Source organism: Artemia sp. Qi Xiang Cuo, chromosome 13 (assembly GCF_049724085.1).
Source record: "Artemia sp. Qi Xiang Cuo chromosome 13, ASM4972408v1, whole genome shotgun sequence".
NCBI lineage: Eukaryota > Metazoa > Arthropoda > Branchiopoda > Anostraca > Artemiidae > Artemia > Artemia sp. Qi Xiang Cuo.
Genome location: NC_142806.1, coordinates 24,023,795 through 24,050,991, shown reverse-complemented (window position 1 = coordinate 24,050,991; position 27,197 = coordinate 24,023,795). Strand labels below are relative to the sequence as shown.

The 27,197-nt window shown below is 33.8% G+C and overlaps 1 protein-coding gene and 1 non-coding gene across 3 annotated transcripts in view; both read left to right on the top strand.

Moving 5' to 3' along the window:
- The window catches only part of LOC148945100 (diacylglycerol kinase theta), a 201,028-nt gene that overhangs the window by 116,837 nt on the left and 56,994 nt on the right, over window positions 1-27,197 (top strand). The window lies entirely within an intron of this gene.
- TRNAC-GCA (transfer RNA cysteine (anticodon GCA)) lies at window positions 16,032-16,103 on the top strand. Its single transcript has one exon. It is a non-coding gene; the product is annotated as a tRNA-Cys (tRNA).

Sequence of the window (27,197 nt, the reverse complement as noted above, 5' to 3'; positions counted from 1 at the left end):
TTTTCTTATATTTCAGGATGTTAGCTTTATTTTTCGTGTAGTAAAGTTTTTTATTAGTAGAAATTTGGATTGCTCTATTTTGATAGTTTTTTTGGTTATTCTTTCTTTTTTTCTTTTCAAGCGAGACCATATTTTTTCAAGGTTTAAAATTATTAAGTACACAATACCCCGTGTCGAGTATCTAAAACCTAGCATAAAAAAAAAATTTAAATTTTCAGGTATTTATCTTGTTTGAATTACAAAATTAGTATTATTGGTTAGACACCATAAGTATTTTTGCAGTTTACATAATAAGTTTAGCGATTCTGGACTGAAAACTAAAATAATTGCAATTATAAGACAATAATATGGAGATACGTACTTTACGGGTTACAAACCAAAAAAAGTTTGGTTCTAGGATACAATAATAACTTTGAACTAAGATGAAAAAAAATTTTCTTCCAGGAGACAAAAAGTAAAACTAATTATAAAATTTTTATGTATTTTTGTTGTTTAAATTAAGAAATTTCTATTACTGATTAGGCATCATAGATATTTTTGCAGTTTACATAATAATTTTAGCGATTAAGCCAAAAAAGAAAATTTTGCTTCCAGGAGTTTCGGTTACTATTGAGACAAGTAGCTATTATTACTATAGAGTTCATTACCATGAACTGTTAGATTGCTTCAAAATTCAAATATCTTTGAAAAGACTGCAGCATGAAAATACATCAAAAATGCTAATTTTTTTTGACAAAATTGATTCTAATTTAAAAAGTATTTTATTTTTAATTACAAAAGGCACTAGATGTTGCAATTTTCATTAAAATGAGCTATTATACAGCTCTCTATGATTTTCCAGTGCCCAGCTAGCTGAGAAGAAAAATCAAGCGGAAAGAAAAATATCCCGTTTGTGGAGAATAACGTGGTAAAAGTCAATTTGCTTGATTTTCAAGCCAATATATTTTCTTTGTTATTCAAGCCAAAGGGCGGTAAGTTTCCTTTATAGAGGTTTCGGACAAGGCGGTTCTAATGGTGTACTTTTTGTTTTGATCTGACTCTGTTTTTAGGAGTTGGGGGGTTTTATATTTCTTTACATTGGAGGTGATTGTCTCTTACTAGGTTGCTAGCTACCGCTGCAACCCGGATTGGTGGAAAAATTTATTCTCTTTTAGAAATAATCTATTTTAGTTACTAAAGATTTTTAACCCAATTAATTTCCTTTAAAAGGAGCTATTGAACAACCCTCTACGATGTTCCAGTGCCAAACTATCTGTGGAAAATAAAAAAAGAAAAAAAAGAAAAAAATATCCCGTTTAGGCAGAATGTTGTAGTAGCTGCCACTTTTCTTGATTTTCAAGCCAATATATTTCCCTTGCTGTTCAAGCCAAGGGACAGAAAGTTTCCTATACAGGGGTTTCGGACAAGGCGGTTCTAATGGTGTACTTTTTGTTTTGATCTGACGCCTCTGTTAGGAACTATGGGTTTTTATATTTCTTAACATTTGACGTGATCGTCTCTTACTAGGTTGCTAGCTACCGCTGCAACCCGGATTTTTTATTTTCAAGCCAATATATTTACCTTGGTGTTCAAGCCAAGGGACAGAAAGTTTACTATACAGGGGTTTCGGATAAGGCGGTTCTAATGTGTGCTTGTTGTTTTGATCTGACTCCTTTTTTAGGAGCTATGGGTTTTTATATTTCTTAACATTGGACGTGATCGTCTCTTACTAGGTTGCTAGCTACCGCAGCAACCCGGATTCACTAAAAAATTGATCATTTACTATAGGAAGCAGTTCGTTCTTTAACATTAAAAATTAAATATAATCTTATTTTTGTTAGTATGGGCTGGAAGTTCGTTCTTTACTGTAAACAAACAGACTCTCAAAGAATCAGGCAGCTAACTAAGTCCAATGTATGCAATGGTTTATTATTCCAACGATTGTCTTTTAATGTAACTACCATTAAAAACCGGAATGTATTAAAGATATAGTCCCATATGGTCTAGCGGGTAGGATAGGTGGCTTTCATGTAGCAGGTCCGGGTTTGACTCCCGGTATATAATTTATAATGAACCACATCGATACTTTATGTAATCTTTATTATAATTTTTTATATATTGACTTTAAATATAACTGTACTAGCCTATACTATAGTTAAGTTGCCTATAAAATTTAGCATAGACAAGAGGTCGTTCTTTACTATAATTACATTCTAGTTAAAATAATGAAGATAATATGAAAGAACCACAGTGTTCAGTTTCTTTGGAATTGAGTTCGTTTTTTAACTATAAATACAAACAGGAAAAAGCCTACGGCTTTTTCTTCTTTTAAATAGTAAGAGACGAAACTCAAACAATCAAGTAGCTAACTAAGTCCAATGTATGGAATGGTTTGTTATTTCAGTGATCGTCTTTTAATGTAAAAATATAAATACTGTAATCTTAACTATAGTGAAGTTGCGTATGCAAGTTAGTATAGGGAAGAGTTTGATCTTTATTATATCTGTAGGGGAAATTTTTACTTATGATGATTTCTTAAGGAACATATAAAATTTCTTAATGTAATAAAAATAATTTGTTTTAATTACAAAAGGTTTTTAACCCCATTAATTTCCTTCAAAATGAGCCATTGAACAACTCTCTACAATGTTGCTGTGCCATGCTATCTGTTGAATTACTAACCTATTCTATAATTAAGTTGCGTATAAAATTTAGTATAGGTAAGAGGTTGTTCTTTATTATAATGAGGAGGAAAATTAAGCGGAAAGAAAAAAATATCCTGTTTGCGGAGAATAACGTGGTTGAAGTCAATTTTCTAGATTTTCAAGCCAATATATTTTCTTTGTTATTCAAGCCAAAGGACGGTAAGTTTCCTTTATAGGGTTTTTGAACAAGGTGGTTCTAATGGTGTACTTTTTGTTTTGATCTGCCTCTTTTCTCAGGAGTTAGGGGTTTTTATATTTCTTAACATTGGACGTGATCGTCTCTTACTAGGTTGCTAGCTACCGCTGCAACCCGGATATAATTGTTATTTCAGTGTTCGTCTTTTATTGTCAAAGAAAAAAGAAAGAAAAAATATGCCGTTTAGGCAGTATATTGTTGTAGCCGCCACTTTTCGATCGAGCTTTTATGTAATTTTTACTTATGATGATTTCTTAAGGAATTATAAATAAAATTTCTTAATGTAATAAAAATAATTTGTTTTAATTTCAAAAGGTTTTTAACCTCATTAATTTCCTTTAAAATGAGCCATTGAACAACTCTCTAAGATGTTCCAGTGCCAAGCATTTTGAATTGCTATGCTATACTATAATTAAGTGGCGTATAAAATTTAGTATAGGCAAGAGGTCGTTCTTTATTATAATTTCAATTTAAAATTTAAAAAAGAAACTTGTTGATTTACATTCTAGCTAAAATAATGAAAATAATATGAATGAACCACAGTGTTCAGTTTCTTTGGACTTGAGTTCGTTTTTTAACTATAAATACAAACAGGAAAAAGCCTACGGCTTTTTCTTCTTTTAAATAGTAAGAGACGAAACTCAAACAATCAAGTAGCTAACTAAGTCCAATCTATGGAATGGTTTGTTATTTCAGTGATCGTCTTTTAATGTAAACCTTTTTTAGGAACTATGGGTTTTTTTATTTCTTAGCATTGGATGCGATCGTCTCTTACTAGGTTGCTAGCTACCGCTTCAACTCGGATAGTAAAAAATGTTGTTATGAAAGTAATATGATTTTATAAAAACTACAGGTAACTCAGTAAAGAAGGTACAATTTTCTGCAAAATTAGTTACTTTTGTAATTAAAAATAAAATACTTTAAAAAGTATTTTATTTTTAATTACAAAAGTGACTAGATGTTGCAATTTCCTTTAAAATGAGCTGTTATACAGCTCTCTATGATTTTCCAGTGCCCAGCTAGCCGAGGAGAAAAAAAAGCGAAAAGAAAAAATATCCCGTTTGTGGAGAATAACGTGGTTAAAGTCAATTTTCTTCATTTTCAAGCCAATATATTTTCTTTGTTATTCAAGCCAAAGGGCGCTAAGTTTCCTTTATAGGGATTTTCGACAAGGCGGTTCTAATGGTGTAATTTGTTAAAATTACAATGTTAAAATGAGCCATTGAACAACTTTCTACGATGTTCCAGTGCAAAGCTATCTCTGGATAACAAGAAAGAAAGAAAAAAATATCCCGTTTAGGCAGAATGTTGTAGTAGCTGCCACTTTTCTTGATTTTCAAGCCAATATATTTCCCTTGCTGTTCCAGCCAAATGACAGAAAGTTTCCTATACAGGGGTTTCGGACAAGGCGGTTTTAATGGTGTACATTTTTGTTTTGATCTGACTCCTTTTTTAGGAACTATGGGTTTTTACATTTCTTAACATTGGACGTGATTGTCTCTTACTAGGTTGCTAGCTAACGCTGTAACCCGGATCTACGATGTTCCAGTGCTAAGCTATCTGTGGAAAAAAAAGAAAGAAAAAATATCCCGTTTAGGCAGAATGTTGTAGTCGTTCTTTATTATAATTTTCAAATCGTTGTTTACTATAATTACAAACAGGAAAAAGCCTAAGGGTTTTTCTTCTTTGAAATGGTAAGAGACGAATTTTAAACGATTAATTGCAACTAAGTCCAATGTATGCAATAAGTTTTTATTCCAATGATCGTCTTTTAATGTAAAAACAAAACTAATTCAAAAATTGTCAGGTATTGCTCTAGTTTGAATCTTACTATACAACATAAGGTTCGTTATCACGAACTGTTTGCTTTGATGTATCTATTGGTATCAAAGTTTCGTTCTTTAGAGTTTCGGTTTCTATTGAGACAATTAGCTATTATTACTATAGAGTTCATTACCATGAACTGTTTGATTGCTTCAAAATTCAAATATCTTTGAAAAGATGAAAATATATCAAAAATGCTTTTTTTTGACAAAATTGATTCTACTTTAAAAAGTATTTTATTTTTAATTACAAAAGGCACTAGATGTAGCAATTTCCTTTAAAATGAGCTATTATACAGCTCTCTGATTTTCCAGTGCCCAGCTAGCTGAGAAGAAAGAAAAAGTCAATTTTTTTTATTTTCATGCCAATATATTTTCTTTGTTATTCAAGCCAAAGAACGGTAAGTTTGCTATAAATAAGTTTTGGACAAGGCCGTTCTAATAGTGTACTTTTTGTTTTGATCTGAATCTTTTTTTAGGAGTTATGGGTCACTTTAGTATTTACTAAGGGGCGTTATCGTCTCTTACTAGGTTGCTAGCTACTGCTGCAACCCGGAAATAAACTGATTACAAACAGGAAAATACCAGGGCTTTTTCTTCTTTGAAATAGTAAGAGACGAATCTCAAAATTAAGTAGCTGACTAAGTTCAAGGTATGCAATGGTTTGTTATTCCAATGATCGTCTTTTATTGTAAAAATAATAAAAAAAGGCAAATAAACACGCATCTGTGATCTTTCTTCGGACAAAAAATACAAAATTAAACGTTTTTGCAGATAAGAGCTTGAAACCTCTTCAGTAAGGTTCTCTAATATGCTGAATAATATGTTGGGATTTTCATTAAGATTCTATGATTTTAGGGGTGTTTTTCCCTTTTTTCGAAAATATTGGCAACTATTCTCAGGCTCGTAACCTTTGATGGGTATAACTAAACTTGATGAAACTCTTTTTTTAGGAGTTAGGGGTTTTTATATTTCTTAACATTGGACGTGATGGTCTCTTACTAGGTTGCTAGCTACCGCTGCAACCCGGACAACCCGGATACTAGGTTGCTAGCTACCGCTGCAGCCCGTATTGATCTGAATTTTTTTTTAGGAGTTATGGGTTTTTATACATCTTAACATTGGACGTGATGGTCTCTTACTAGGTTGCTAGCTACCGCTGCAACCTGGATTCACATAGTTATGAGAGGCAGCACGGCCGAGTGGTCCAATGCTCTGGTGTTATTTACCAGTCTCTTCGGAGGCGCGGGTTCAAATCTTACCGCTTGTAGTATTTTATACCAAAGCAAGCAAATTACTTGTTTGAGTCTTAAATTATATAATCTTATTTTAGTTACTATTGGCTGGAAGTTTGTTCTTTACTGTAAAACTAGGTTGCTAGCTACCACTGCAACCTGACTTTAAGTATAACAGAAACTATTTAAAATTGGTTCTTTAAGAGCCTGCTTGTTTCAGCAAAATTAATGTTCAGATACCATAAATATTTTATGCAGTTTATAACTAGCGATTCTGAACTGAAAATTAAAATAAAATAACAATTGATTTTTTTCCATTTTTACGTAACGTCACTCATTACGGCATATATAGTTATTAGTACAGAATCAGTGTTAGATATTACGTCACGTCACTTATTACTTCGTATATGGTTACGATTGCTTTTAAAAAATCACTTATCTCTGAAAAGACTGCAGTATGAAAAGACATCGAAAATGCAGTTTTTTGTAAAAAATTATTTTATTTTTTCTTTATTAAGAAAGGCACTAGAACTTTTAATTTCCACTCAAAAAATCCCTCTCGCAAAATTCCAGGCTCTCTGGGTCAATATGATCCCTCCTTTAATTACTAAGTAATTTTCTAATGCTGTAAATATAAAACTGGGTAATAATTTTTTTCACTATACGTATTATTCACACAGTTAGGTGAGACAGCGTAGCCGAGCGGTCTAAGGCGTTGGTGTTAGTCAACAGTCTCTTTGGAGGCCTGGGTTTGGATCCCACCACTGCCACCATTTTATACTAAAGCAAACAAATTACTTGTTTGAGTCTTAAATTATAAGCTTAGTTTAGTTACTAAGGGCTGAAGTTCGTTCCTTACTGTAACCAAGCCGCCCAGGTAGAAATTAACCACTTTGTCAGTTGAAAATTTTAATGCTATATTATTTTCAAGGATATCAAAAAGAATTTGACATAACTCAATATCCGTCGGATAGAGCTTGCAGATATCAGGGTGACATTGCCAAGTAACCTGCTGCCCAATTTTTGGTTTTGAATGTTAACTCAGATTGTTATAGGTGACTTCAGCCATCATAATTTCCTTGTCAGATCTAGTTTTAGAGCATTTTTCAATAGTTGTCTCGTACTTTTCAGGACAGTTTGTTCTACTACACAAAGCATTTTTTGCCAAATATTCAGTAGAACTAAAAGAACTGTTTAAAACACAGTTAGAAATGCTTTTTTCTTGAGTCGGTGTTCCAGGAATTTGTTCTAAATCAATAGTCTTACAAACACATTTACTAATAACCCTAACAGGCTCGTTTTCGCCATAATTGAAAAACATTGCTTTTCCTTCGCTGTTGATAGGTATGCTTGTATATATATTTTTATTGCTGCTACATAAACTGCGATTGCTCCTTCCAAAATTAATATACGAATTCTCTAAGAAGTACGCCTCCGTATATTCACTGTGTTGTCGAACATTTTCCATTGCATCTATAAACTGTTCCGCAGTTGCCAATCCATACCTTGGAAGCTTTTCGTTAAACTGACAACATTTCTTTTTAATATTACTATGAAGCTTTGCCAAAGAATTTCTAGCCGACTTTTCAACAGCATCTTCTCTTTCAAAGAGAATTTTAATCTGTAATTTTGAATACTTTTCGTGATCCCGATAAAACATGCGTAAAATGTTTCTCAATTTACAAAGATCAGCCTGCATTTTTGCCATCTTCTTGTATTTCTGAATGTAATTTTTCCATTTGTCCTTATGCGTTCTTCGGTACAACCTCGCAGAGAATTTAATTTTTTCATTATAGCTTTTGTCACCCCAGTATCTACCCATTATTCTGGTAGCAACTTTTTTCTTATGTTTGTTTCGGTAATCTTTATCATTATCATACCATTCCTTGCTCTTTTGTCTAGCCTGCTCAATTGTTGCTTCTCTGTAATCTTCATCATTACCATACCGTTCCTTGATCTTTTGTTTGGCTGTCTCAATTTTGCATGTCTATAAACTACATCATTGTGATAACACATCTTGCTGTTTTGTTTTGCTCTCTCAATTATTACTTCTCGATACGCCTGGTCGATTGAATACCTTTGTTTTGCTCTCTCAAATATTACTTCTCGATACGCCTGGTCGGTTGAATACCTTTGCTTTTTTCTTTTCAAGTTACTATCTCTGTTGTTTTTGTAGTACTATTTTTTCAACTTGCGTATAGCTTGCTTTGATCTAACCATTATCTAATCCAGAATGAGAGAATTTACAGTTTTGACTTTTCTTATATACTAATTATGATGTCACGGCGTAATGATTTTATTTCATGATGTCATGGCGCAATGGTATTATTTCATGACGTCTTCAGAATCAACAATAAAATTTCGTGTTTTTCTATTCACGTAATAGCTCTAATATAAAACTATGATGACATTCATTATTTATCTAGTAGAGTTTCAGACAAGGTAATTCTAATGATGTACTTTTGTTTTGATCCGACTCTATTTTTAGGAGTTTTGGGTTTTTATATTTCTTAGCATTGGACTGATCGTCTCTTACTAGGTTGCTAGCTACTGCTGCAACCCAAATTCACATATATATTTATTTATGAGAGGCAACCTGGCCGAGTGGTCCAAGGCACTGGTGTTAGCCACCAGTCTTTTCGGAGGCGTGGGTTCAAATCCTACTGCTGGTATACGATTATGTTTGAAAGATTGCAGTGTGAAAAGACATCAAAAATGCATTTTTTGGTGGAAAAATTTATTCTCTTTTATAAATAATTTATTTTAGTTACTATAGATTTTTAACCAAATTAATTTCCTTTAAAATGAGCTATTGAACAACCCTCTACGATGTTCCAGTGCCAAGCTATCTCTGGATACAAAAGAAAAAAAGAAAAAAAATATCCCGTTTAGGCAGAATGTTGTAGCTGCCACTTTTCTTGATTTTCAAGCCAATATATTTCCCTTGCTGTTCAAGCCAAGGGACAGAAAGTTTCCTATACAGGAGTTTCGGAAAAGGCGGTTCTAATGGTGTACTTTTTATTTTGATCTGACTCCTTTGTTAGGAACTATGGGGTTTTATATTTCTTAACATTGGACGTGATCGTCTCTTACTAGGTTGCTAGCTACCGCTGCAACCCGGATTGAACAACTCTCTAAGATGTTCCAGTGCCAAGCTATCTGTGGAAGAAAAGAAGAAGAAGAAAGAAAAAAGTATCCCGTTTGTGGAGAATAGCGTGGTTAAAGTCAATTTTCTTGATTTTCAAGCCAACATAATTTCTTTGTTATTCAAGCCAAAGGGCAGTAGGTTTCCTTTGTAGGGATTTCAAACAAGGCGGTTCTAATGGTGTACTTTTTGTTTTGATTTGACTCTTTTTTTAGGAGTTAGGGGTTTTTATATTTCTTAACATTGGACGTGATCGTCTCTTACTAGGTTGCTAGCTACTGCTGCAACCCGGATTGCTAGCTACCGCTGCGACCTGGATATAATTTAAAGTCTCCGATTACAGTCGAATATCAGTTACTATGGGCGAGAGATTGTTCTTTACTGTAAACAATGTATGCAATTGTTTGTTATTCCAATGATCGTCTTTTAATGTAACAAAACTGACTTAGATATAGCAATTTCCTTTAAAATGAGCTATTATAGAGCTCTCTATGATTTTCCAGTGCCCAGCTAGCTGAAGAGAAAAAAAAGGCGGAAAGAAAAAATATCACGTTTGTGGAGAATAACGTGGTTAAAGTCAGTTTTTCTGATTTTCAAGTCAATATATTTTATTTGTCATTCAAGCCAAAGGGTTGTAAGTTTCTTTTATAGGGGTTTCGGACAAGGTGGTTCTATTGGTGTACTTTTTGTTTTGATCCGAATCTCTTTTCAGGAGTTATGGGTTTTTATATTTCTTAAAATTGGACTTCATCATCTCTTATTAGGTTGCTAGCTACCGCTGCAACCCGGAATTGTTTTTTTAACTTGCGTGTAGCTTGCTTTGATTTAACCATTATGTAATCATGAATGAGACCATTTACATCTTTGTCGCTTTTTATATAGTAATTATATTTCATGCATCATGGCGTAATAATATTATTTCTTGACGTCTTCAGAAATAACAAATAATGTCGTGTTTTTCTATTCACGTCATAGCTCTAATAAAACTATGGTGACAATCATTATTTATCTAGTAGGGTTTCAGACAAGGTGGTCCTAATGATGTACTTTTGTTTTGATCTGACTCTATATTTAGGTGTTCTGAGTTTTTATATTTCTTAGCATTGCACTGATCGTCTCTCATTAGGTTACTAGCTACTGCTGCATCCCTGATTCACATATATAGTTATGAGAGGCAGCCTGGCCGAGTGGTCCAAGGCGCTGGTGTTAGCCACCAGTCTCTTCGGAGGCATGGGTTCAAATCTTACCGCTGGTATACGATTATGATTTATGTACAAAAATCAAATATCTTTGAATAGACTGCAGTATGAAAAGACATAAAAAATGCAGTTTTTAGTGGAAAAATTTATTCTCTTTTAGAAATAATTTATTTTAGTTACAAAAGATTTGTAACCCAATTAATTTTCTTTAAAATGAGCCATTGAACAACTCTCTACGATGTTCCAGTGCCAAGCTATCTGTGGAAAAGGAAAAAAAATATTCCGTTTAGGCAGAATGTTGTAGTAGCTGCCAATTTTCTTGATTTTCAAGCCAATATATTTCCCTTGCTGTTCAAGCCAAGGGACAGAAAGTTTCCTATATAGGGATTTTGGAAAAGGTGGTTCTAATGGTGTACTTTTTGTTTTGATCTGACTCCTTTTTTTGGAGCTATTTGTTTTTTATATTTCTTAACATTGGACGTGATCGTCTCTTACTAGGTTGCTAGCTACTGCTGCAACCTGGATGAACACTATCAGTCTTTTAGGTAAAATTTACTAACCTTTACTATAGTTAAGTGGCCTATAAAATTTAGTATAGGAAAGAGGTCGTTCTTTATTATAAATTTTTTAGGAACTAGGGGTTTTTATATTTCTTATCATTGGACGTGATCGTCTCTTACTAGGTTGCTAGCTACCGCTGCAACCCGGATCCCTTATAGGAATTTCGGACAAGGCGATTCTAATGGTCTACTTTTTGTTTTGATCTGACTCTTTTTTTTAGGAATTATGGGTTTTTATATTACTTAACATTGGACGTGATCGTCTCTTACTAGGTTGCTAGCTACCGCTGCAACCCTAATAAGAGACGAGTCTCAAATAATCAAGTAGCTAGCTAATTCCAAAGATATGCAATTTTTTGTTATTCCAATGATGGTTTTTTATTATAACTAGGTTTCAGCCATCTCTACAGCCATGATACTATTGGAAATTACATAATCCCTATTTATGTTTCAGTTAACATGGGCAAGGTGTCGTTCTTTATTGTAATTTTTAGGAACTATAGGTTTTTACATTTCTTAACATTGGACGTGATCGTCTCTTACTAGGTTGCTAGCTACCGCTGCAACCCGGATATACAGTATTTTTGCAATTTACATAAAAGTTTTAGAGATTCTCAACTAAAAACTAAATGATCTTAGAGTTTTTGGTTTTTCTATAGCATCATATCCATTAACAGCTTCATAGAAAGGTGGCCTGATAGCAAAACACATCGAAGAGTTTAAGTTTTAGTTTAGTGTTTTAATTTAGAGTATTATGGCGTTTATAACGGCATAGTTATGTGAGGCAGCGTGGTCGAGCGGTTTAAGGTGCTGGTGTTAGCCACTCTTCAATTCGGAGGCATGGGATCGAATCCCATCGCTGACAGTATTTTATACCAAAGCTAATTATAATCTTGTTTTAGTTACTATGCACTGAAGTTCGTTCTTTACTATATTTCAGTTAACATGGGCTAGGTATCATTATTTTTTGTAACATATCAGTTACTATGGGAGAGAGATCGTTCTTTACTGTAATTGAAAAGACTGCAGTATGAAAATACATCAAAAATGCAATTTTTTTGACAAAATTGATTCTACTTTAAAAAGTATTTTATTTTTAATTACATAAGTGACTAGATGTTGCAATTTCCTTTAAAATGAGCTATTATACAGCTCTCTATGATTTTCCAGTGCCCAGCTAGTTGAGGAGAAAAATCAAGCGGAAAGAAAAAAATATCCCGTGTGTGGAGAATAACGTGGTTAAAGTCAATTTTCGTGATTTTCAAGCCAATATATTTTCTTTGTTATTCAAGCCAAAGAGTGATAAGTTTCCTTAATAGGGGTTTTGTACAAGGTGGTTCTAATGGTGTAATTTTTGTTTTGATCTGACTCTTTTCTCAGGAGTTAGGGGTTCTTATATTTCTTAACATTCGACGTGATCGTCTCTTACTAGGTTGCTAGCTAACGCTGCAACCCGGAAGGTTGCTAGCTAACGCTGCAACCCGGATAATATGGGAAATTTTTACTTATGATGATTTCTTAAGGAATATAATTAAAATTTCTTAATGTAATACAAATAATTTGTTTTAATTACAAAAGGTTTTTAACCCCATTAATTTCCTTTAAAATGAGCCATTTAACAACTCTCTACGATGTTCCAGTGCCTAGCTATCTGTTGAATTACTAACCTATACTATAATTAAGTGGCGTAAAAAATTTAGTATAGGCAAAAGAGGTCGTTCTATATTATAACAAACAGGAAAAAGCCTATGGCTTTTTCTTCTTTGAAATAGTAAGAGACGAACCTCAAACAATCAAGTAGCTAACTAAGTCCAAAGTCTGCAATGGTTTGGTATTGCAATGATCGTCCCTTAATGTAAAAAATGTGGAGCTAGTGCCCTTAGAGAACGCAAATAGCTCTGACATCCCTCATTTGGGCTACAGTATAACGAATGCCCATGCTTTCTTGTGTCCCTGTAATTGATTTCACAATAATCCAAGCCGCCAAGGTAGAAATGAACCACTTTGTCAGTTGAAAATTTTAATGCTATATTATTTTCAAGGATATCAAAAAGAATTTGACATAATTCAATATCCGTCGGATAGAGCTTGCAGATATCAGGGTGACATTGCCAAGTAACCTGCTGCCCAATTTTTGGTTTTGAATGTTTACTCAGATTGTTATAGGTGACTTCAGCCATCATAATTTCCTTGTCAGACCTAGTTTTAGAGCATTTTTCAATAGTTGTCTCGTACTTTTCAGGACAGTTTGTTCTACTACACAGAGAATTTTTTGCCAAATATTCAGTAGAACTAAAAGAACCGTTTAACCGTAAAGCGTTTCTAAAAGAAACGCTAATACCCAGATGATTTATTAAGGAATATAATTAAAATAACAATGTATATTAGGAATCCTTTTATTACTTCAGTTACTAGGGGCTACAGTTCGTTCCTTAATGAAATGCCGTTTGTGGAGAATAACGTGGTTAAAGTCAATTTTTTTTATTTTCAAGCCAATATATTTCCCTTGCTGTTCAACCGAAATGACAGAAAGTTTCCTATACAGGGGGTTTCGGACAAGGCGGTTCTAATGGTGTACTTTTTGTTTTGGTCTGACTCCTTTTTTAGGAGCTATGGGTTTTTATATTTCTTAACATTGGACGTGATCGTCTCTTACTAGGTTGCTAGCTACCGATGCAACCCGGATAACCAATGTATGGAATGGTTTTTAATTTCAGTGATCGTCTTTTAATGTAAAAACAGGAAAAAGCCTACGGCTTTTTCTTCTCTGGAGTAGTAAGAGACGACTCTCAAAGAATCAGGTAGCTAGCTAAGTCCAATGTAGGCTATGCAGTGGTTTGTTATTCCAACGATTTCCTTTTAATGTAACTACCATAGCAACGCGGAACATATTAAAAATGTGAGTTAGTATTAGTGAGAGTTCATTCTTTATTATAATTATGATTTATATTTACAAAAATCAAATATCTTTGAAAAGACTGAAGTATGAAAAGACATCAAAAATGCAGTTTTTTGTGGAAAAATTTATTCTCTCTTAGAAATAATTAATTTTAATTACTAAAGATTTTTAACCTAATTAATTTCCTTTAAAATTAGCCATTGAACAACTCTCTACGATGTTCCAGTGTCAAGCTATCTGTGGAAAAGAAAGAAAGAAAAAAAAAATATGCCGTTTAGGCAGATTGTTGTAGTAGCTGGCACTTTTCTTGATATTCAAGCCAATATATTTCCCTTGCTGTTCAAGCCAATGGACAGAAAGTTTCCTATACAGGGGTAAGACGGTTCTAATGGTGTACTTTTTGTTTTGATTTGACTCCTTTTTTTAGCAACTATGGGTTTTTATATTTCTTAACATTGGACGTGATCGTCTCTTACTAGGTTTCTAGCTACCGCTGCAACCCGGATTAACTAAGTCCAGTATGTGCCGTGGTCTGTTCTCTACTAGGTTTCAGCTATCTCTGCAGTCATGGTACCAATGAAACTTACATAATTCCAATTTATAACTAATCGATGATTTATGTAATGATCGTCTCTTACTAGGTTGCTAGCTACCGCTGCAGCCTTAATAGCCTATACTATAGTTAATTGGCCTATAAAATTTAGTATAGGCAAGAGGTCGTTCTTTATTATAATTTTTCTATTCACGTCAGAGCTCTAATAAAACTATGACGACATTCATTATTTATCTAGTAGGGTTTCAGACTAGGTGGTTCTAATGATGTACTTTTGTTTTGATCTGACTCTATTTTTTGGAGTTCTGGGTTTTTATATTTCTTAGCATTGGACTGATCGTCTCTTAGTAGGCTGCTAGCTACTGCTGCAACCCGGATTCACATATATAGTTATGAGAGCAGCGTGGCCGAGTGGTCAAAGGCGCTGTTGTTAGCCACCAGTCTCTTCGGAGGCGTGGGTTCAAATCTTACCGCTGGTATATACGATTATGATTTATGTAAAAAAAATCATATATCTTTGAAAAGACTGCAATATGAAAAGACGTAAAAAATGCAGTTTTAGTGTTAAAATTTAATCTCTTTTAGAAATATTTTATTTTAGTTACAAAAGATTTTTAACCCAATTAATTTCCTTTAAAATGAGCTATTGAACAACTCTCTACGATGTTCCAGTTCCAAGCTATCTGTGGAAAAGAAAAAAAAGAGAAAGAAAAAAATATACCGTTTGTGGAGAATAACGTGGTTAAAGTCAATTTTCTTGATTTTCAAGCCAATATATTTCCCTTGCTGTTCAAGCAAAGTGACAAAAATTTTCCTATACAGGTTTTTCAGACATGGCGGTTCTAATGGTATACTTTTTGTTTTGATCTGACCTTTTTCTTAGGAGTTATGGGTTTATATATATATCTTAACATTGGACGTGATCGTCTCTTACTAGGTTGCTGGCTACCGCTGCAACCCGGATTAATTGTAATCCAATTTTAGTTACTATGGGCTGGAATTTGTTCTTTACTGTAATTTATACCAAAGAAAACAAATCACTTGTTTGAGTCTTAAATTATAATCTTATTTTAGTTACTATGAGCTGAAGTTCGTTCCTTAATGTAATTTTAATGTAAATAAATGCAACCCAGATAATATACAAGCATACCCTTTGTATCTTTACAACTCTGTATTCGTTCTTTATTATAATTTGAAAACTCAGGCACTTCTCAATTATTAGACAAACAGTGAAAATTTGGTTGATACATCCTCTACCTTTTCTAAAACCGCACTGCTCTTCTCTTAAACTTTGTCTACAGCATCTCTCAGTCTAAAAAGTATCATATTACTAAGTAATTTACTACCTACAGAGACCAGACTAATGCCTCGATAATTACCACACTCACTTTTATCACCTTTCTTATAAAGTGGCTTAATTTAGGTTTTCCTAAAATCGCTAGGTACTTCCCCTATTTCAAAAATCATATTAATAATCTCCAGCAGCTTATTTCAAACCTCAGAGCCACCATATTTAAGAAACACATTTACCACCCTATCAGCATCTGGAGCCTTATTGTTCTTTGATCCTTTTAGTATTGTTGCTAATTCCTCCTCACAAAACAAATGTCATTTATCAATCTTTAACATTAATTATAATCTTATTTTAGTTACTATGGGCTTGAAGTTTGTTCTCTACTGTAATTTGATCTATATCTAATATTCATGTAAACATCTTTAATTCTCTCTTAACAACATGGGTTCGTAGCTCAGAGGTAGAGCAATCGACTGCAGATCGATAGGTCACCGGTTCGAATCCGGTCGGGCCCTAATTTTTCAGAAAGTAATAATGGTTTAAAATCTAATCACTGGTCTTTTACCCCAAACAAGATTTTAATTTATGTCTAATATTAATCATTAAGGAAAATGTTCCTTCTTTAATGTAACTTTTTTTAGGAGTTAGGGGTTTTTATATTTCTTAACATTGGACGTGATCGTCTCTTACTAGGTTGCTAGCTACCGCTGCAACCCGGATTTTCTCAGATCTATTAGTGCAGTCCAAACATTCTTGTTGTAAGTAGGCTGACCATTGACAATGACTACAAAACTATCAATGTCAAGAAGTTTTTCAGGCTGAATATCTGCATTTGCTTGCACATCAACAGGTAAATATACTATTCTACCCTTAAGAGCGTCAACAAGTTCTGTTCTAGGTCTCTTCAATGTAGTTACTTGCCCTAATCTGACGAGCGTAAGACAAGGCATTACAAATCGAATCACTGCCATTTCAAAATTATTTGAAGACTTTATGCATTCCGGTGTACAGTCGACATGAAGGTTATTTAATACGGATCGGATATTCTCCTTACTTTTCAACATTTTTCAAGCACAATAATCACAGACAGAGAATGAATCTATGACATCCTCTTTCCAACCTGTACAAAGAATTAGCTGTTCTCTGTCATCTGTGGGTATATCCAATTGAGAGTGTTCTAAAATCGTGGCCATCATTACATCAAAACCTTTCTTATTTGAAAGAGATCTTAGACTCTTCAATTGGTATTTTGTCTTTATCTGCTCGCAACTGTCACAATGCATTGTGGGGTATACATCCCTGATGTTAGCTACCTTATCAAGGCTCTCACCAAATAATATTATTACTGTATTTTTATCCACAGAAACTCTAATATTACTATCACCGTAGATGACGTCTTGACTATTACGACAGTCTACTTGACACTTCTTCTAAATAATGACTTAATTCATTGGATGATCCTTCGACTTTTAGTCGATTAATATGTTGTATAATCTTAGATTTTGATACTGCCTTATATATGCTATTAATGAAACAGGTTAAGACAGGAAAATGTGGAGCTAGTGCCCTTAGAGAACGCAAATAGCTCTGACATCCCTCATTTGGGCTACAGTATAACGAATGCCCATGCTTTCTTGTGTCCCTGTAATTGATTTCACAATGATCCAATTCCAAAGGTAGAAATTAACCACTTTGTCAGTTGAAAATTTTATGCTATATTATTTTCAAGGATATCAAAAAGAATTTGACATAATTCAATATCCGTCGGATAGAGCTTGCAGATATCAGGGTGACATTGCCAAGTAACCTGCTGCCCAATTTTTGGTTTTGAATGTTTACTCAGATTGTTATAGGTGACTTCAGCCATCATAATTTCCTTGTCAGATCTAGTTTCAGAGCATTTTTCAATAGTTGTCTCGTACTTTCAAGGACAGTTTGTTCTACTACACAGAGCAGTTATTGCCAAATATTCAGTAGAACTAAAAGAACTGTTTAAAACACAGTTAGAAATACTTTTTTCTTGAGTCGTTGTTCCAGGACTTTTTTCTAAATCATTAGTCTTACAAACACATATACTAATAACCCTAACAGGCTCGTTTTCGCCATAATTGAAAAACATTGCTTTTCCTTCGCTGTTGATAGGTATGCTTGTATATATATTTTTATTGCTGCTACATAAACTGCAATTGCTCCTTCCAAAATTAATATACGAATTTTCTAAGAAGTACGCCTCCGTATAGTCACTGTGTTGTCGAACATTTTCCATTGCATCTATAAACTGTTCTGCAGTTGCCAATCCATACCTTGGAAGCTTTTCATTACACTGACAACATTTCTTTTGGATATTACTATGAAGCTTTGCCAAAGCATTTCTAGACGACTTTTCAACAGCATCCGCTCTTTCAAAGAGAATTTTAATCTGTAATTTTGAATACTTTTCGTAATCCTGGTAAAACATGCGTAAAATGTTTCTCAATTTACGAAGATCAGCCTGCATTTTTGCCATCTTCTTGTATTTCTGAATGTAATTTTTCCCTTTGTCCTTATGCGTTCTTCGGTACAACCTCGCAGAGAATTTAATTTTTTCATTATAGCTTTTGTCAACCCAGTATCTACCCATTATTCTGGCAGCAACTTTTTCTTATATATTTTTCGGTAATCTTCATCATTGTGATAACGCTCCTTGATCTTTTGTCTAGCCTGCTCAATTGTTGCTTCTCTATAAAGTTTATCATTTTGATAACGCTCCTTGATGTTTTGTTTGGCTGTCTCAATTTTCGCATGTCTTTAATCTTCATCATTGTGATAACGCCCCTTGATGTTTTGTTTGGCTGTCTCAATTTTTGCATGTCTATAATCTTCATCAATGTGATAACGCTGTTTGTCACTATCAATTTTTACATCTTGATACGCCTGGTCCGTTGAATACCTTTACTTTTCTCTTTTCAAGATGCTATCTCTGTTTTTTTTTTGTAGTACTGTTTTTTTAACTTGCGTGTAGCTTGCTTTGATCTAACCATTATGTTATCATGAATGAGACCATTTGCACTTTTGAGGTTTCTTATATAGTAATTATGACGTCACGGCGTAATTTTTTTTGACGTCATGACGTCATGACGCCTTCAGAACCCACAGCATAATGTCGTGTTTCTCTATTCACGTCATAGCTCTAATATAAAACTATGACGACATTCATTATTTATCTAGTAGGGTTTCAGACAAGGTAGTTCTAATTATGTACTTTTGTTTTGATCTGACTCTATTGTTAGGAGTTTTGGGTTTTTATATTTCTTAGCATTGGACTGATCGTCCCTTACTAGGTTGCTAGCTACTGCTGCAACCCAAATTCACATATTTAGTTATGAGAGGCAGATTGGCCGAGTGGTCCAAGGCGCTGGTGTTAGCCACCAGTCTCTTCGGAGGCATGGGTTCAAATCTTACCGCTGGTATACGATTATGATTTATGTACAAAAATTAAATATCTTTGAAAAGACTGCAGTATGAAAAGATATCAAAAATGCAGTTTTTAATTAAAAAATTTATTCTCTCTTGGAAATAATTTATTTTAGTTACAAAAGATTTTTAACCCAATTAATTTCCTTTAAAATGAGCCATTGAACAACTTTCTACGATGTTCCAGTGCCAAGCTATCTGTGGAAAACAAGAAGAAGAAAAAAAAATATCCTGTTCAGGCAGAATGTTGTAGTAGCTGCCACTTTTCTTGATTTTCAAGCCAATATATTTCCCTTGTTTTTCTAGCCAAGGGACAAACAGTTTCCCATACAGGGGTTTCGGACAAGGCGGTTCTAATGGTGTACTTTTTGTTTTGATCTGACTCCTTTTTTAGGAGTAAGGGGTTTTTATTTTTCTTAACATTGGACGTGATCGTCTCTTACTAGGTTGCTAGCTACCGCTGCAACCACGATACAGCCCGGATACTGCTACAATCTGAATAGCTTGCAGCTACCCCTGGAACCACCATATATCAGCTACTATGGGTGAGAGATCGTTCTTTACTGTATATTCTTGTTTTGATCCGAATCTTTTTTCAGGAGTTATAGGTTACTTTAGTTTTTACTATGGGGCGTGATCTTCTCTTACTAGGTTGCTAGCTTCCGCTGCAACCCGGATTTGTTCTTTACCATACTGAACTATATCAGTTCTTTATGTAAACCTTACTAACCTATACTATATTTAAGTGGCCTATAAAATTTAGTATAGGCAAGAGGTCGTTCTTTATTATAATTTACCATAACGTAACAATTTCTTTTATAATAATAATTAGTTTTTTTAATTACAAAAGGTTTTATATACAGCACTTTCCTTTAAAATGAGCCATTACACAGAACTTTATTGTGACCACGAACTTTTTGATTTAATACTTAAGTTACTATGGGTTTAGTTCTTTCCTTATTGTAATATTTTAGTTACTATAGATTTTTAACTTAATTAATTTCCTTTAAAATGAGCTATTGAACAACTCTCTACGATCTTCCAGTGCCAAGCTATCTCTGGAAAAGAAAAAAAAAAAAGAAAAAAAGATGCCATTTAGGCAGAATGTTGTAGTAGCTGCCACTTTTCTTGATTTTTAAGCCAATACATTTCCCTTTCTGTTAAAGCCAAAGGACAGGAAGTTTCCTATACAGGGGTTTTGGACAAGGCGGTTCTAATAGTGTACTTTTTGTTTTGATCTGACTCCTCTGTTAGGAACTATGGGTTTTTATATTTCTTAACATTGGACGTGATCGTCTCTTACTAGGTTGCTAGCTACCGCTGCAACCCGGATTAACCCAATTAATTTCCTTTAAAATGAGCCATTGAAAAAATCTCTACGATGTTCCAGTGCCAAGCTATCTCTGGATACAAAAGAAAAAAAGAAAAAAAAATATTTAGTTTAGGCAGAATGTTGTAGTAGCTGCCACTTTTCTTGATTTTCAAGCCAATATATTTCCCTTGCTGTTCAAGCCAAGGGACAGAAAGTTTACTATACAGGGGTTTCGGACAAGGCGGTTCTAATGGAGTACTTTTGAATTTGATCTGACTCCTTTTTTAGGAACTATGGGTTTTTATATTTCTTAACATTGGACGTGATAGTCTCTTACTAGGTTGCTAGCTACCGCTGCAACCCGGACAAAGAACGCATAGGCTGATCTTTGTAAATTGAGAAAAATTTTACGAATGTTTTACCGGGATTACGAAAAATATTCAAAATTAAACATTAAAATTATCTCTGAAAGAATAGATTTTTTAAAAAGTCAGCTAGAGATGCTTTCGCAAAACTTCATAGTAATATGCAAAAGAAATGTTGTATGTTTAGTGAAAAGCTTCCAAGGTATGGACCGGCAACTGTGGAACAGTTTACAGAGGTAATGGGAAGTCTTATACATCACTGTGAATATATGGAGGCATAATTGTCCTTTACTTAGTTTCAGTTTAAATTCGATGATCGAGCCTTTATGTAATTACATATTCTGCATTTACGATGAACCATATCGATCCTTTTATGTACTTGTAGCTACCACGGGAGCCACCATATATCAGTTACTATTGGCGAGAGATCGTTCTTTACTGTAACTCTTACTAGGTTGCTAGCTACCGCTGCAACCCGGATGTAGATACCCCTGGAGCCACCGTATATCAGTTACTATTGGCGAGAGATCGTTCTTTACTGTAATGTTTTAGAAATAATTTATTTTAAGAACTATAGAATTTTAACCCAATTAATTTCCTTTAAAATGAGCCATTGAACAACTCTCTACGATGTTCCAGTGCCAAGCTATCTCTGGAAAAGAAGAAAAAAGAAAAAAGAAAAAAAAATATCCCGTTTAGGCAGAATGTTGTAGTAGCTGCCACTTTTCTTGATTTTCAAGCTAATATATTTCCCTTGCTGTTCAAGCCAAGGGACAGAAAGTTTACTATACAGGGGTTTCGGACAAGGCGGTTCTAATGGTGTACTTTTTGTTTTGATCTGACTCCTTTTTTAGGAACAATGGGTTTTTATATTTCTTAACATTGGACGTGATCGTCTCTTACTAGGTTGCTAGCTACCGCTGCAAACCGGACTAATGATGTACTTTTGTTTTGATCTGACTGTATTTTAAGGAGTTTTGGGTTTTTATATTTCTTAGCATTGGACTGATCGTCTCTTGCTAGGTTGCTAGCTACTGCTGCAACCAAGATTCACATATATATTATTTTTGACAGGCAGCCTGGCCGAGTGGTCCAAGGCACTGGTGTTAGCCACCAGTCTCTTCGGAGGCGTGGGTTCAAATCTTACCGCTGGTATACGATTATGTTTGAAAGAGTGCAGTGTGAAAAGACATCAAAATGCAGTTTTTGGTGGAAAAATTTATTCTCTTTTAGAAATAATTTATTTTAGTTACTATAGTTTTTTAACCCAATTAATTTCCTTTAAAATGAGCCATTGAGCAAGTATCTACGATGTTCAAGTGCCAAGCTATCACTGGATACAAAAGAAAAAAAGAAAAAAAAAATATCCCGTTTAGGCAGAATGTTGTAGTAGCTGCCACTTTTTTTGATTTTCAAGCCAATATATTCCCCTTGTTGTTCAAGCCAAAAGACAGAAAGTTTCCTATACAGGGGTTTCGGACAAGGCGGTTCTAATGGTGTACTTTTGAATTTGATCTGACTCCTTTTTTAGGAACTATGGGTTTTTATATTTCTTAACATTGGACGTGATCGTCTCTTACTAGGTTGCTAGCTACCGCTGCAACCCGGATGCAATGACTTCTAGTTATAGTATATTACTTTTCCCTGTTTGGTTTTGATAAAAGGCACATATACAAGGAGGATTTCACCCTAGGCCTCCCTTAACAATAGTTATTTGTACAATTTCACCTTTTTTTTTACAAATAACAACATAAGCCATAGATATGTTATCACGTTCGGAAACGAAGAACTCAAAGACAAAAAAAAATGTATAACAACTTTCGTCACATACATGACACAAGCTTTAGACAGGCTAGACATGACTTTCGACAAAACAAACGAAGAATACGAAGCAAAAAATATACTAATAAAAAATCTAAGACAACTTTGGTCACGCGCTCCCCGTAAGCTTGAAGTAAATACTTTCTAAGACCACACTTATTTTTATATATTATTTCTTCGTATTCCGCGTTTTTTTTTGAACGTCATGCGAAGCCGTTGTGGTCCTAGAACGCATTCAACTTAATACCTGTAATACTTTTATACGTTCCTTTGAATAATTACGTCATCTATCACACACAGGAAAAAGCCTTGGGCCTTTTTTTGTTGGATCATGGTTGCAGCGATTCCTGCAACATAGTAAAGAATAAAAAATGAATCCAAGGAAATCAGGCAGCAGAGTAACTCATATATGACATCAACCATCATACCCATCATGTTATATACGAAGATGCGGTTTTTGTAAAACAAATTTTATTTTTTAATGCAAACCGCGATGCATTAATGACTAAACGTGATGCATTAGTTACTAATTTTGATGCATTAATGACCAATCGTGATGCATAAATGACTAGTCGCGATGCATTAAAGACTAATCGTAATGTATTAATGACTAATCTTGATGTATTAGTTACTAATTTTGATGCATTAATGACCAATCGTGATGCATCAATGACTAGTCGCGATGCATTAAAGACTAATCGTGATGTTTTAATGACTAATCTTGATGTATTAGTTACTAATTTTGATGCATTAATGACCAATCGTGATGCATCAATGACTAGTCGCGATGTATTAAAGACTAATCGTGATGTATTAATGGCTAATTGCGAAGCATTAATGACTAAATGTCATGCATTAATGAGTAATCGTGATGCATTAGTGACCAATCGTAATACATTAATGACCAGTTGTGATGAATTAATGACTAATCGGGATGTATTATATTCTAGAAAACCCAAAACACTGGATCAATTCTGCTTCAGAATTGGCGTCTCCTTATAAGAAAACAAAACAATGACAAAATAACTGTGCCATTCAATTTCTTGGTCAATACTTTTTGAACGTTAATTAAAACAACTTTTTCCAGAAAATAAGTATTCCAAGGAAAAGTAAAGAACTCCATTAAACCAAAAATGAGGAAAAATATATCAAATAATCTACCAAGCGTAAAAGTACCACAAGTCAGCATCAATAAATAACAGAAACCCAAAACTAACAGTAATTACAATAAATAACCGAGTCAAGTTCAAAACGAGCCGAAAATAACATGATCAGTGCTCAACTTCTAAGCCTTCTCAAAGCCGGAACATAATTTGTATTTTACAGAAAAAATTCAAATAAATGGGCATTGTCAGCTTAACATACATATGCTCATATATATTCCTTGAATCCCTAATTAATTTTTTATTTATTGAAGTTATAAAAATGAAAACATTTAAAACAATTTTTTTTCAGTAAATTGTAAATTATATTCTGGTCTTGAGAAGGCGTTGGGGGTTTTGAACCCTAATCATGTTAATTTCTGCTCGTTTTGAGTTTGGCTCGGTTATTTATTGTAATTTCTGTTCGTTTTGAGTTTCATCTATTTATTGATGTTAATTTGTGGTAGTTTTACGCTTGGCAGATTATTTTTTTATTTTTGGTTTAATGGAGCTCTTTACTTTTTCTTGAAAAACTTATTTTGTGGGAAAAGTTTTTTAATTTAATTTCTGTTCGTTTTATATTGAAATAGTCTTTTTCGGGGAAACAGAATTGGAAAGCTGATTACCCTCCAATCCCTTTTGACTCTTAAAAAGGGCGCTAGAACTTTTGATTTCCGATCAAATTACCTCCTTTAAAACATCAATGCTATTACTAGTTATGATAGCGCTGGCTATGATATTGTTTATATGCCAATTTAATACCGGCATGTATATAGTTTTTTCGTTTAATTGAAACTCCCCCTAAATTGTTTCTCAGATCATCTCCCCATATTTAATAGCATTCCTCAAGGGACTATTCTAGGCCCTCTCCTTTTTTCTCTTATGATTAAAACCCTTTCAACCCTTTATGACAACAGGTGGAAATTTGTCAACGACTTGACAGTTTTAGAGATATGTCATAAAAACATTTTTAGCCGCCCAATGGGCATATTCCAAGATATTGCCTGTGAGGCCTCTTCCCTTGACATGACAGTTAACCCTTCTAAATCCGCAATAGTCTCAGTAAGTTTCCTTATATCCCCTCCCCTTTTTCTTGCTCCTATTTCTCCTGAAACCTCTGTCACATCTCTTAAACTCCTTGGTTTTACAATTTTTTCCAATTTGAAATGGTATGCCCATATAAATAATGTCCTACGACAAGCAAACTCCTCGCTTTCCCTCCTTAAACTTTTAAATAAATTTAGTTGCCACCAATCACATTTACTACAAGTATACATTTCTTTTGTTCGTCCCATATTAGAGTATGCTTGTCCTGTGTGGCACCCTGGCCTCTCAAATGAAGCAACACAAAAAATTGAAAATGTCCAAAAGAGAGCTCTAAGAATTATTTTTAAAGAGGGCAAGATACCATATTTGCATTTGTTAAATATTTCAAAACTAGAGACCCTCGAGAGAAGAAGAAATATTTGTGCCTCCGTTTTGGTAAGTTGACACTTCTGAACCCCCGTACTGCGAACCTTTCCCCTGAATACCATGTAGGCCTACCTGATAGAAACCGTCCTCCACGAACTGTGTCCCAGCCTATCTCCACCTTATCTCCCATTCTTTGTACTACCTTGCGGCATAAGAAATCTTTTATTCCTTATTTTACTGATATAATAAATAGTTCTTAATTTGTACATAAATTTTATCTTATCTCTTACGTGATAAAAGAAACAGCTTTTTTGTTGTGTTTTTTTTTTTTTTTTTTGTTTTTTTTTGTTTTTTTTTGTTTTTTTATGTTATTTTTTAACATTTTTTAATATATATATTATTTATTTTTTCAGTTTTATCTTTTTAACTAGTTGCCATTTTGCAGTTTTTAATATAACTGACAAAGGAATCATAGCATTCCGTTATTTATTTTTTTTTATTATTTTTTTTTTGCATTGTTTGCCAATTTTTTTGTTGTTTTGCTTTTGTTATGATTTTCTTGTTTATTTGTTTTTTTATGGACTTCGAAATTTGAATTCGGCCATATAGTAATTTCTCGAAATAAATATATATCTATCTAAAAACATACCCTAGAACTTTCAACTTATTGCCCTTAGTGTCATTTGTTACAGTATCCGTTGAAGTTGTATTAAAAGTGTTCACATAGTGTCTTCTGGCTAGTTCAATATCCGCCACAACTTACCCTGAAAGGTCTAACTTAACAATGTAAGCCCTTATTGTCATATTGCTTTGTCACCTTTTGACAATCTATATGATCATAGTTAGTTTTGATTTAGTTCAACATCTACCCAAGTATTCCTTGAAAGCTTCGCCTTAATACCCTTACTTTGTGTAGTAGCAGTAAAAGCATAAAGTAGCTGTATGCACATATCACCTTTGGTTCTTTTTTAACATCCACTTCAACACCTGATGTTCCAAATTAATGAACAAAATTCTCAAGATACGCTCTTTTGACAATCTAAATGCACATAGTGTCTTTTGTTAGTTCAAATTTGTCATCAATATTCTCTTAAATTTTACCGTCATAGACTTAGCCTTGATAGTACTAGTATCACAGTAGTTGTAGTTGTAGTAGGAGAAGTAGTTGCAGTGCTAGTGTTGTATTAGTAATAGTAGTAACAGTAGTAGCAGTATTGTTAATAGTGGTAGTAGCATATACATCTTGCCTTTTGATCAGTTGAACATCCCTTTCATGTTGCCCCGGAAGTTTCACCTTGGCATGGTAAGCCGTTCCAAAAATATTGCTGATTTGCACTTTTTACCCCCTTTTGGCGCCCTTTTCATCTTAATACTCTAAGCCTTACAAGTTGTTGCAATTGAAGTAGTAGTTGGAGTAGTTTAGCAGCAGTAGCAGCATTAGTAAAAGTGGCAGTGGTAGTAGTAGTGTTAGTAGTGACATACATATCTTACCTCTTTGTCAATTGATGTTCCCCTTTAAGTATTCTCTGAAAGTTCCAACTTAATACCCAATTATGTATTATTATTTGCAGTAGTAATAATAGTAGCAGCAGTATTAATAAGAGTAATAGCTGGTACATTTGCCTTTTGTTCAACTGAATATCTCACTCATGATATCCTTGAAGTTTCCTTTCGGTACGGTAATCTCTTCTAGAAATATTGTTGATACGCCCGTATCAGTAAACTGTATGCACATAATATGCTTGGATTTAGTTCAACGTTTCCTTAGATATTAATTTCAATACCCTCAGCCTTAGTAATACCCGATACAGAAGTAGTAAAATTTAGTGATAGTAGTGGTGGTAGTAATAGTAGTTGTGGTAGCAGTAGAATCAGCCATAGTTGTTGTAGTAGTAGCGTGCAAATATTGTCTTTTTGGTCAATTAATCATCTCCCTTATTTCCTGAAAGTTCCAAATTAATATACTCAGTCATTCGCGAGTTACACCCTTTTGACAACCCATATACACATAACATGTTTTGATTTAGTTCAAGACTCCCCTTAACATTCATTTAGTTTTTTGGGAAAGTAGTAGTCAAACAAGCATGCATTTTCTCAATAACA